The sequence below is a fragment of the Pleurodeles waltl genome, chromosome 8 (assembly GCF_031143425.1).
Source record: "Pleurodeles waltl isolate 20211129_DDA chromosome 8, aPleWal1.hap1.20221129, whole genome shotgun sequence".
In the NCBI taxonomy this organism is placed as follows: Eukaryota; Metazoa; Chordata; class Amphibia; order Caudata; family Salamandridae; genus Pleurodeles; species Pleurodeles waltl.
This window is the reverse complement of record NC_090447.1, coordinates 124,857,415-124,866,440: the sequence shown is the minus strand read 5'-3', so window position 1 is coordinate 124,866,440 and position 9,026 is coordinate 124,857,415.

Sequence of the window (9,026 nt, the reverse complement as noted above, 5' to 3'; positions counted from 1 at the left end):
TTCAATGCAAGTGTAACTACGCTTGCCTGAACAATGCATGGCTTTTTCTGTGCCTTAACCATGCATGTGCTGAACTACGCATATGCGTGGTTAAGGCACAAAAAAAGCCATGCAGAGTTCTAGAGAGGATGCAGTGAGGTAAGTGGGGCTGGGGCATGGATTAGGGTGGGGGTTGGGGTATTTCTATTTTGTTTTTTTAAGGGGGTCGGGGGTTTGGTATTTTTTTTTTAAGGGATTAAGGTGAGGGGTGGGGTATTTTTTTTTAAGGGAACGGGATGGGGGGTTTGTTTTTAAAGGGGTGGGAGTAGGTTTAAGGAAGGGTGGGAGGAGAGAAGAGGAGGAAGGATTGGGAGAGGGCGAGGTGAGGTTGGGGCAGGATTGGTGGATAGTTTTTAGCAATGGTGTGGATTTAGGGCTCAGGGTGGGTGTGGCTGGGGGTAATTTACTTAGGAAGGAAGGTTTTAGGGCTCAGACCAGGTGGGGGGGTGAGGGTAGTTTACTTAGGGGGGAAAGGTTTTAGGGCTCAGGTCGGGTGGGGGGTCGGGGTAGTTTACTTATTAGGGCAGGGGGGTCGGGTAGATTTTTTTTTAGGACTCACAGCAGGGTAGTTATGTTTTATGGGGCAAGGGTGGGGGTCAGGGTAGTTTTTTTTAGGGGTTAGGGCACTTTAGTTTTTTAAGGAAGGGGTGGGAAGTTAGGATAGTATTTCTTTTAGGAGTCAGGGTGGCTGGAGGTTTCGTGGTAGTTTACTTTTTAGGGGCAGTGGGTCGGGGTAGTTTTTTTTTTAGGGCTCAGGGCAGGTGGAGGGTGTCGGGTTAGTTTTGTTTTATGGGGCAGGGGTGGGGGGGTCAGGGTAGGTTTTTTTTTATGGTTCAGGGTGGTTCGGGGGTCGGGGTAGTTTAGGTTTTAGGAGTGGGGGTAGTTTTGGGCCTCAGGGCGGGTGAGGGAGTTGTATGATAGAACCACACAATCAGTTTCGCATGCCATTTCCACACATGCCTTTACTGGGCATGCTTTTACAATGAAATTTGTTGTAAAGGCATGCATGGTAAACGCATGTTGTGGTAAAGGCATGCGTGGAAACAACGCAGTCGTGGTTCGGACCGTGTTGTTAAAGAATGCATTGTTCAGGCATTTGTCGTTCCATCCTTCAACCATAGCAGTGTGGTTGCTGAGCCGCACGGCTAAAACATGAACAAAAAAATGACTATGGTGCATCCAGTGCTCATTCTCTTTTGCAAAAAAAAAGTGCATTACCACTGGGTGCATCATAGCACATTTTTAAATTAGTGTAGCCACACTGTAAATAATCCATACTGCTTTACAACATGGCTACACAACACTGCCAAAGTCAATAGCTCTTATAGGAGAGACCAACTGGATTTACCAATGCTTGTTTTTAACTAACATCTTCACCTGAAAAGAAGGCAATATCCACCTGCCCCTCCTTGCTCACCCTCCTTGACTGACCAGCCTTTAATTGCATCAAAGAGACAAACATACTCTAAAAACGTGGTATGGACGTGCTTTAATTATAGCTGCTGATGACTTCTGCACAGGCAGAGCAGCGGAGTTTGCCCTTTAAATAAAAGTGCGGTGTATGACACGAGTGAAAAGCTGTGGCTCGTCTTTAAGATCCTGTACCTCACCCTTCATCTTCAGTACAGATCTTAAGTTTCCCATTCAGGTGTCACTTTGTGTTTTCAACATTCTAGTACTACTTGTGCTTCTGCATGTTTAAAGACTCAAAACAAGATTGTAAAGTAAACCAGTCTGCATAAGCCACTGGTTCTTGACATGGGACAATACCAGGTCGCTGTACGAGCCTAAGCACGCGACTAGAGGGGAGAGTGCCACAGTAAAGATGGCGCCTGAGAACAAGCGTTCTTTGGAATGTAGGCATCATCCTTCACAGTTTGCAAATTAAGTGTAAGGTGACTGAAACATGTTCATGGAGAAAAGTGAGCATTGGCTTTTCAGCGCTTCCAGCTGTCTTTGGGAATGAAGCCTTCAAATTTAATTCCAAACATTTTGGAAGTTTTTCTACTTTTTCTTAAAGTTTACTGGTTGCCCTGCTTTAAATTGTAGGATCCAATTCACAAAAGACAATGTTCCGAATAGGTGTGACAGAGTAACTCATCCGCCAATATCTAAATCAGGCCCTTAATCTTGAAGTACTCTTGGTTGATCTCAGAATTTTCAGGGGTAAAGAAGACCGCTTGTTATTCAGGTTGACAGCAAGTACATTAATTCCCTTAGGACAAAATTACACTTACAGTTAGAGTCCTAGGTGGAATTCTCCCTCCTTACACCTTTCATGCCCGAGAATAAAACAAAAAGATAAGCTGGACAAAGAGTAGCAAACAAGGATGGGAGCCTGAATTATGTCTGGTGGCAATAATTGATTGGGATAACATGCAGCTGCTATGCCCAGGGTCCCTTGAGTGTGACTACACCCTGTGGTAATAAAGTGCAAGTCTCGAGCAATACCTACAGGGCTTTCAAGTCTCTCTTTGGCAGAGAAACGTCTGAAATATTCAATACTGTGTTGTCCTTTTTCAATGACAGAATCTAGAAGCAGTGTAATGTGGGCTGAGTGATATCAGCTTTTATAAAATGAAGACTCAAAGGGCCATATTTATACTTTTCGACGCACATCTGCGCCAACGCAGTTGTGCGTCAAAAAATCTAACGCCGGCTAACGCCATTCTGAAGCGCCATGCGGGCGCCGAATTTATTCAATGACGTTAGCCGGCGTTAGCCGGCGGAGCTGCCTGGTGTGCGTTAAAAAAAATGACGTACACCAGGCAGCGCCGGCGTAGGGGAATATGGAGCTTGTGCACCAAAAAAGGGGGCAAGTCAGGCTGAGGCAAAATTTTCGCCTCAACCCGATTTGCGCCATTTTTTTTTACTCCCAACCCCCATTTAAATTTAAATGACTCCTGTCTTAGCAAAGACAGGAGTCATGCCCCCTTGCCCAATGGCCATGCCCAGGGGACTTCTGTCCCCTGGGCATGGTCATTGGGCATAGTGGCATGTAGGGGGGCACCAATCAGGCCCCCCATGCCACACAAAAAAAAAAAAAAATTACTTACCTGAACTTACTTTATGTTCCCTGGGATGGGTCCCTCCATCCTTAGGCGTCCTCCTGGGGTGGGCAAGGGTGACAGGGGGGGTCCCTGGGGGCATGGGAGGGCACCTCTGGGCTCCTTCCGAGCCCACAGGTCCCTTAACGCCTGCCCTGACCAGGCGCTAAAAAACAACGCAAAAGCGGCTGGACCCGCCCACTCCCGGGCGTCATTTTTGCCCGGGAGTGTAAATACGGCGCACATGCCTCGGAGTCACATTTTTAGACGGGAACGCCTAGCTTGCATATCATTAACGCTAGGATGATCGGGTGGAGCTTTCATTGAAGGCCCACATAGATTTGTGTGTCACTTTCTACCTGTCTAATGGGTGGGCTCCATATCTATTTAGCCACATGAGTTTAGAGCAGAAAAAAGGAGTAGTTAGGCTAAGATGAGGCAAACACCTCTGAAAGATTACAAATATGGGTGTTTGAAAGGGGCTGCAGACTTCAATAGCATTTTGTGTAACTTCAAGCATGAATCGCTCATTCATATAGTGTGCCCCTGTAGTGAACTGAAGGCCTACATGGCACTACTGGTTAGAACCAAAATTTTGCAATTTAGGAATCAAACAATGCCAATAATCGATAAAAATGTGTCTAAGTGGGGTCAATGTACACTTAACCTCTTTTTTTTAAATTCCTGAATGACGCTTACAAGGTCATCAATAAGAGAGCTCCGCCTGTATAGAATTTCAAACTTTGCCCCTATTGTAAATAAATATAGCATTAGATGTCTGTGACACCTGTAACAAGAGTGCATTCCCAACGCTACAGTGCTCCCAGTCTGTTTTTATCCTTGTTACAATAATAGCAAATGTATTTTTAGGGGGGTTTAGGTACTGGCCCTATATAGGATTGTAAAGGGCTTAGAGGAGGTTCATGTGAGCTCGTTTGCAGAATAAAGCTATGATCTTCTTGTTTTTACATGTGGCACACTGCACTTTATACATCTGACCCCAATTGATTCTGGGAGTCCACTACAGCCAGAGTATTGGTATATCTAGACACACGTAAGATGTGACAGTTCAGGTTAGCACTAGGAACTTTGAAGAATATTTACAAAGAACTGGCATAGGGCAGCGCCGCAAGCCAATTTGCTGCTGTTAGAAATGGGGTTTGTGGTTGGCTAGAGCAGGTACCCAAGCCAGGCAGAACCCACCACTCTAGTCAGGGCAAGTAAGATGCACGCTAATGATAACCTGTGCTCACCCTCTGGTAGCTTGGAGCAGAGGAGGCAGGCTTATCCTCAGAGTCAATGTGTAAAGTATTTGTGCAAGTCACACGCACTAACCCAGTGATCACACCACAAAAAGAAGAACTCCACACCAGGTTACAAAATAGCGATCTTCATATAAGAATCAAGGAATCAGGTGATACAGATCCAATAAATAGCTTAGATGTGATTCGCTGAACAGATCTAGTCGAAGAACGGTAAATCCAAGCAAGATATATGAGTTTGTCACGAGACCCCGCAGTGGGAAAGTTATCGAGGCACAACAGAGAGGTACAGGCTTGTAGCTCGGTTGCGAGGGGTTCGGGTTAGGGTCTTTATGGTATTAGCAGGAGTGGCCCGGGGTCTTTGTGATTACTCAAGCAGGTAAGCGGAGGAAGATTGGAAGACCAAGTCTCGCTAGGCAGGGGTATCAGATGAAATGTGGTAATCGTACTCCCTCCCCTCTCACTGGCGAGAAGCGCCGGGCAATCAGTTCAGCACCGCTTGGGTCCACCCCTCCCACAGGTCACAAGCAAGATAAGCCAGGGCCATATCAATACCTGGGTGTAGGCGGAGGCAAGTAAAGTCGGCGGGCCCCTTCTGCACATGGAGTCTGCGCAGCGGTGAGGCAGTAGCACCTCACAGTGGCAGGAGGGGCTGGGACAGTGAGCAGCACAAAGGAGTTGGTGTGATACGCGCAGTGCAGCTCACCGAATGCAAGGGGCTGCATCCCAGTAGTCCTAGTGGGGAAGGTGCATCCTCCTTAATCCCCCTGGAGAAGGTGCCAGCAGCCCAGGAACACTGCCATTTACAGGGACTGCTTTCTTGGCACTTAGCTTCCGACACTCGAGCAGCGCCATGAACACTGGCAGGGAGACGGGCCAGTTCGTAGCGAGGTCTTGGTTGCTTCTGGTGGCTCGGATGGGACAGGCGTTAGCTTGTTCAACCCCTGGAGTCAATCTGGAGTGGTTTTGAGGTCCGTGTTGCAGGGCTGAGGTCAGCAGGCAGCAGGGCGGCTGAACAAGGCAGGACAGCAGTTCCTGGGAACAATCAGGCACAGCAAAGTGGCAATCCTTCTGGCGTAGCAGCCTTTACTCCAGCATAGTTTCTTCTTAGTCCAGCAGTGTACTACTGAGTGGATCAAGAGACCCAGGAAAGTGCCTTTATGGGGCGGATGACCACAAAAGAATCTTTGTGAAGTACGCAGTTCCCCCTTTCAGGTCAGCCTCAGTTCCAGACAGCCAGTGGGAGGTAATCATCCCCTTTCTTTGATCTCCAGCTCTTACCCTTTGAGATGTAAGTGTGAGTCCCCCCCCCAACCTCCTCCCCAAGAGGACCCATCAGTATGCAGATTAATGCATATGTGGCTGAGTTTCCTGTGTTGTGGAGGGAATGCACAAGTAGAACTGTCACTTAGCCCAAGCCAGACGTGTATTGGAGATAGGCTGTAGGCGCTTTCTAAAAGTGGCACTTCTAAAAAAGTAATAATAAATCCAGCTTTACCAGTAAAGAGGATGTATTATTACCATTCCAATGGTACTAAACATGAAGCAGCCACTCCTCTTGTTGTGAAGCCATTTTAGTTTCAGTGGTGTAGAATACCGGGTAGTGGGTTGGGTGGGAAAAAGCAGCATGAAAGGGGGAAGGGTGGGAGGGAGTAAAAGCTACACGGATGGGCGTAGGAGAGACGGACAGAAAACACAAACACTCATACGGTGTGCTTGAACATCAAGAAAAAGGTAGCTCCAAGAATGGTAGTAGCGGATAGACACAAGTACGTAGCAGGCCAAACACAAAAAGAGGACATGACGCCCGCGTGCCGAGACATACGGGCGCGACGCTAAAGCTTACAAATTGTAAACTGTGGGCGGACGGTAATCCCACTATATATAAACAACATGTCTAGCAGAGACAGCCAATCCGGTGCCTCGGCGAAACCTAAAAATATGTATCCAAAATATGCATCAATTATTAAAATAACGAAATGCAAAATAGCACTTCTATAGTTAGACGTCAGAAGCACCGAGTAAGTCGCTATTTATAGCTGAATTAAACAGTTACCAGAATGGGTGTAAGCTGTTTCTGTTACACTGGCCTCATTCGTCTGACCGTGCAGGGAAATGCAAGGCAATTACACATTGACAGAGTAATAGCGTCCGCCCCAGAGCACACCCTGCATTCCTGGTGCTTGTGTGACCTGCTGACAGCAGCAGACACCCCCAGGGCTGATAAGGAATGTACTGCACATTCCTCGTCGTCCTCCTGCCTTTGTGCGACAGAGGGTGGAGCTGGCACAAGACTGAAGTCCCAAGGGTGGAGCTGCAGGTCTCGGTATTTGCACAACTCGGGAGAAGAATGTCTCTGTGTGATCAGTGACACACCGGTCACCGATCCTTGGTTGCTAAAGCAAGCAATGAAAACTATGCAAGAGCTCTGATGGGTAAATCACCCGAAAATGAGGGAGATGGCATTCCTAGCTCCTTCCTTAAGCTGTACATTCATCTGCACAGAAGGTGCAATTTTGGACGACCTACCACTTTGGCCCCCAATTAAACAGGTTGCGCCAACCTAAGAAGGTGTAAGTCTTTTTGGTGCAATTTTGTAAAATATATGTTCGAATCTTGCCACCCATCTGCTATGCGTGCTTTCATTGACCTTATAGAGGTTTTATCTTCACAAGTTTGTGATACTAAGGGCCATATGTACGAACAAATTTTTTCATAGACACAGAATGGGCAAAACTGCTTGCTACATCTGGCCCAAGTCTTCTCTGGATAGCCCAAATCCAGAAAGCGTAAATACACATAAACACATTTCTTTAGATATAGCAAATTAAAGGCAAGCTAACTGACGCTTTAAATATGCCATCTTACTCACAGCAAGTGTAAAACTTCTATATAATCTGATTTTTCCGACCGCACCCGATCATCAAAACCTTTCTTTTCGTGTGCTAGTCCTGAAATCAAGGTATCCGGCTTTACTCTCCCAGCCCAAAAGCTCTAAAATGTTTTGGCTGAAGTACATATTTTTGTATAAAAAATAAACATTGGAGCTTTTCAATGTGCCCTACCTTAGGGTTACCACATGGTCCTGTGTCACTCGGAATTTCAGAGGGGTGAAGCGGGTCTCTGGCACTCCCAGCAGCAAGGCCTTGCACCCTGACTAAGAAGAAGTAAGTTACTATGGAAGTTCTAAAGACTGCTTTCAGAAGAAAGGACTTTACTTTCGGAAGCAGTGATGCTGTCATTCAGCTTTTGTCTAAGTAATGTGGGTCTTGAAGCTGTAGGCGGTGTCAAGGTAGAAGCAAAAAACACATGGCAATTTGGGTCAATTGGGGTACAAAACCATCAAAATGTATTGATAGAAACCAGTCTTGCATTTGTTGTTTGTTCTTGGGTGCCATTAGGATGAATGCATGTCTTAATGTGATGAATCTGAGGTAGACTTTAGACATCCAGACTTGGATAGTGTTGAGGTACCTCTTTGTATGGTGGTATTTCACAGGGACGATTTTGTGAGGCAGAGTTGTATAGTACCTGCATATTAACCTATTGTGATGTACTGTTGGTCAGATGGTCTCAGAGGGCTTCCACGTAGAGGGTGAAGTTCACTGAAGAGGTGGCTGTGCAATAGCGTGCACAGCAAGGACAGGTATCCGAGTTGGAGAGACTCGTCTGAACGAGTTTGGCTCTATTGTAAGGTGTGACTTGTCCCACTGCAGAATGCATCCTTGAAAACCCATTCTGAAGTAAATGGTGATGAGGGGCAGATGTTGCTGAAGGTCACTGAGGGCTTTCTACTGCCCTTGATATGGAGAGCTTTAAGGACCAATGGAATGGTGTTTGTCTCTGTGTTGCGTTGTTGCCTGAATTCAGTTTGGTATTCCTATAGGAACTGCATTCTGGGGGTTGTAACAGTTCACTTCTCTCTAGACCAGTTAGACCCAAGTGCATGTTACACATGTGTGTAAAAGGAAAGCTCTGAACTGGAATCATGATTCCCTTGAGGTATAGAATAATTTGGTAATCCTATCCTGAAAACGTCAAAACTTCAATTTTTAATGAAGCAAGTAGTGCATGGTATGTGTAACCTGAATGGCCAAGGGAAGACTATGGGGGTCATTACGACCCTGGCGGATGGCGGAGAAGCGGCGGTAAGACCGCCAACAGGCTGGTGGTCTTTTTTTTGCAATTATGACCATGGCGGTTACCGCCATGGTCATCCGCCGCTTCTCCGTTCCGCCCGCTGGGTTGGAGACCTGGGTCTCCAGCCCGGCGGTCGTCACTATACCGCCGGCGGTATTTGGACCCGGCTGACCGCCATGGATTTCATGCGGTTTGGAACCGCCATGAAATCCATGGTGGTAAGCACTATCAGTGCCAGGGAATTCCTTCCCTGGCACTGATAGGGGTCTCATCCACCCCCCACCCCCACCCTGACTCCCTCCCCTACACCCCCCACCACCCCTGCCACCCCCAAAGGTTGCAGGGCCCCTCTCCCCACCCGACCCCCTACATCAGACATCACTCAATCACACACGACACGCACGCAGGCACCACCAACACACATACACGCACACACACCGACATACATGCCAACATCCACACACAGTCAGACACGCACACCCACATTCAAACATACACGCACACATCCATACAGACATACCCACAGACATACACGCAC